Raw genomic sequence first — 4,590 nt, 5'->3', positions numbered from 1 at the left:
TCCGATTCATTTTCCTATTAAACAAAGAAGGCTGAAACCAGTGAATTATTATACAACAATTCACAGTTCTGACATCACAATTATTACGTCATAGCGTCAAATGGCATATAGCGGCGCGCTGGAAAAGAAACTAATTGAAAACGGGCAAATATTTAATGAATGCCGTCAAGGATGTACTTTAAAGTCCTTGGTAACGTGTTAGAATCGAAATAATATATCTCATTTAGTGATTTGGTCTTGAATTAAATCATTGTCGTTCAGACGTGTATTATTATATCACTCGGGCTGCACCCTCGTGATATAATTCCTTTGCATCTAAACTCCAAACAATGATTTATTCAGCGACAAATCACTAAATGAGATATATTATTTCTTAAATATATTTTCAGAACTGAAAATCCAGGACGAGGATGGTGTTTTCGTTTTGTTGAACTTTGATTTTTCAGAAGCCTTGTTCCCTTGTAATCTATAACAAGAGCACCGCCTTGCGGGTGCTGACGCTCATCTGATTTTTTTTGTGTAATAGAAATATTGTCCTACCCATGATTTTCTAAGTCTAAAAAGGGCCATCATTCTTGCAAAAAGCAGGTTAGAGTTATGTTTCTTGATGTTCAGTGTCCACTTATGATGGTGAAAAACTGTTGCAAGTTTTAAAGCAATAGCTTTGATAGTTTATGAGAAAAGTTGACTTAAACATAATACTCAACCAAGAAAATTATTTTCTAAGTCCAAAAAGGGCAATAATTATTGCAAAAAGCAGGATGTAGTTATGTTGCTTGCTGTACAGGGTCAGCTTATGATGGTCAACAAGTGTTGCAAGTTTCAAAGCAATAGCTTTGATAGTTTAAGAGAAAAAGTTGACCTAAACATAAAACTTAACCAAGAAATCTGATATTTTCTAAGTCCAAAAGGGGCCATAAATCTTGCAAAAAGCAGGATGGAGTTATGTTTCTTGCTGTACAGGGTCAACTTATGATGGTGAACAAGTGTTGCAAGTTTTAAAGCAATAGCTTTGATAGTTTAGGATAAAAGCTGACCTAAACATAAAACTTAACCAAGAAAACTGATTTTCTAAGTCCAAAAGGGGCAATAAATCTTGCAAAAAACAAGATGGAGTTATGTTTCTTGATGTACAGGGTCTGCTTATGATGGTGAACAAGTATTCCAAGTTTCAAAGCAATAGCTTTGATAGTTTAGGAGAAAAGTTGACCTAAACATAAAACTTAACCAAGAAATCTGATATTTTCTAAGTACAAAAGGGGCCATAAATCTTGCAAAAAGCAAGATGGAGTTATGTTTCTTGCTATACAGGGTCAGCTTATGATGGTGAACAAGTATTCCAAGTTTCAAAGCAATAGCTTTGATAGTTTAGGAGAAAAGGTGACCTAAACATAAAACTTAACCAGGCAACGCCGACGCAGACGCCGACGCCGACGCCGACAACCGCTCAAGTGATGACAATAACTCATCATTTTTTTTCAAAAAATCAGATGAGCTAAAAATGGCCCCTAAATTTGAAGACCTTAATTTTAGCATCCATATTGGATTTTTGAGTGGTGTCATTTTTGATCCTTAATTTAGGCCTTACCTTTCTTACTTTCAAAAATCACTGTAAAGGCAGAATTATATTTTTCTTTGATTAGAACAATGAACAACACACTGCAGGGTAAGAAAAATTGTTCTTGTATTTTTGTAAGAAACAGCTAATTAATTCAAGCCAAAACCTTTGAGAAGGAAAAGCAGGTCCTAACTGTCTATGCTAAATTAATATTATGAACTTGTCCATCTTTCATTTTAAACGGTACCATTAACTGTTAAAAGGGGTGCTTACAAAAAGATACCGACTGAATGGTGAACAGTTCAGATCATGATCTACACTGGTTGCAAAGGCAGAATCCAGCATGTTAAGGGTTAAGTACTTTCGAATCTGGAACACAATAATAAAATGTGGTTTTTCGTCTAGTATATGTAATTCGCTTCAGATGGCATTCATTCTATTTCTTGCATTTGATGAAAAGTTTTGCATATTTGGGTAAATGTCATAAACTTATCTTGATTACAACATTTTTAAGCTTGTCTAAAACGATGGGTTCATTACTTATATCTTTGCTCTGATAGTTTACGCTTTGAATTAACACTTTTTCTTGGGTTGGAAATTATTTGAAAATTTAAAGCCAATTTTAGGACATGTTTTTACTTCATTTTTGTTGAACTTTTGGAGCTTAATTTTGAATTTTATTTGCCTGAGAATATACTGAAATTAATGTCCATTTAAATTGTCAGGAGCATATTGTGGAATTATCTTGCAATGTTGACACATATTTGAATGTCAAGAAAATTGCAGAATTTGTTAATTTAAGTTTTAAATTCATTTTGTGACAGATATATAGACATGTTATGACTGTGTGTTCTAAGTGAATTAATAGATTTATAAAACTGGTCTTGTTCTTGTGTGTTCATTTAGTACATGTTGACTTTTCTTACAATCAGTGTTGTGATAATAAATAAATTTATTATTGCAGTATTCAGCATTTTAAAGGCTTTGAAATAGCCAAGAGTTTGTCACCTTGGGACAGACTGGGTTTGGTATTTGTCCCATGCCCTGTTATGCCCTTAGACACTTTAGAAGGCAGTTATCTGGACCATGTGTATAGCTATCAGCTTTAATCCTTTGGAATTAGAAATGCCTTCCCCAAAAGATAATTCCTGTATTGCTGCCTTGGAAGAAATTTATCAAAGGTCTTACAGCAGTGGTATACAACTTAAACATCAAATATAACAAGAGCTGTCTCCGTAGGATGACACATGCCCCCGATGGCACTTTGAATGAATAGTTATGGCCGATGTTAGAGTTTAGGACCTTTGACCTACAGAGCTGGGTCTTGCGCGCGACACATCGTCTTACTGTGTCACACATTCATGCATAGTTATTTTAAAATCCATGCATGAATGACAAAGATATGGACCGGACATGCCCATCAATGCACTATCATGAAAAATGATCTTTAACGTCTAAGTGTGACCTTGACCTTTGAGCTACGGACCTGGGTCTTGCGTGTGACACGTCGTCTTACTGTGGTACACATTCATGCCAAGTTATTTGAAAATCCATCCATCGATGACAAAGATATGGACCGGACACGCCCATCAATGCACTATCCTTTAACATCTAAGTGTGACCTTGACCTTTGAGCTACGAACCTGGGTCTTGCGCAGGACACATTGTCTTACTGTGGTACACATTCATGCCAAGTTATTTGAAAATCCATCCATCGATGACAAAGATATGGACCGGACACGCCCATCAATGCACTATCCTTTAACGTCTAAGTTTGACCTTGACCTTTGAGCTACGGACCTGGGTCTTGCTCACTGCACGTCGTCTTACTGTGGTACACATTCATGCCAAGTTATTTGAAAATACATCCATCGATGACAAAGATATGGACCGGACACGCCCATCAATGCACTATCCTTTAACGTCTAAGTGTGACCTTGACCTTTGAGCTACGGACCTGGGTCTTGCGCACTGCACGTCGTCTTACTGTGGTACACATTCATGCCAAGTTATTTGAAAATCCATCCATCGATGACAAAGATATGGACCGGACACGCCCATCAATGCACTATCCTTTAACGTCTAAGTGTGACCTTGACCTTTGAGCTACGGACCTGGGTCTTGCGCACTGCACGTCGTCTTACTGTGGTACACACTCATGCCAAGTTATTTGAAAATCCATCCATCGATAACAAAGATATGGACCGGACACGAAAATTGCGGACAGACCGACAGACAGACAGATGGTTCAAAAACTATATGCCTCCCTTCGGGGGCATAAAAATGTATAAACCTATGAGCAGGCCGGATTTATACCAGGTTGTCAATTGGTACAGCTGTCGGTGTGGTCAGGTCCATGGTTATTAGGTGCTGTTGTCATGTTGATGTAGGTTCAAAACCTGGTTCCAACTTAAATAATTATATGTTTATCAATCTAACCTTCACACGTTTTGTTTAGTTCTTATTTTTATTGTTCTACCTATGTTGTTTTTATTGCAGGTACTTTTTATTTAACTATTTTGATGATACAACACTGCATGGTAAAATGGAATAATGTTACATTATGACTTTCTATCTCTTATTAGTAGCTTGCTTCAATATGTTTACTCTAGTCAATATGAAGGTATAAAATAACAGCCTTACAAATATAGTTTTTTTTTCAAAAGTTGTATTTTCAATTGCAGCATCTGACATTAATATTGTTAACTTATTCATTCAAAATACATTCAGCAATTTAACATTGAAAAATGTATCTCTAAGTGTAACAGTTACTAACCTCATTTTACAACATTATCAAAATTTGTCTGATCATTTGGTTTTATGTGCCAGTTTTAAAGGTCGAGAAGCACTGGCTCTAAAACACTAACTAACTAGAACCTTTCATCTCCAACAAGACAGCCAAATAATACCTCAAGAGGGGTTCAATTCCACAGCTGCGAGGTGTAAAAGGTGTAATCAGCATCTTTGGCCAGCAAGGTCCAATTTCTGAAACTGACCCTTTATAGGACTTTAAATATTACAGACCATTTTAC

This window comes from Mercenaria mercenaria, chromosome 4 (genome assembly GCF_021730395.1).
Source record: "Mercenaria mercenaria strain notata chromosome 4, MADL_Memer_1, whole genome shotgun sequence".
Lineage (NCBI taxonomy): Eukaryota > Metazoa > Mollusca > Bivalvia > Venerida > Veneridae > Mercenaria > Mercenaria mercenaria.
This window is presented reverse-complemented; position numbering follows the sequence as displayed.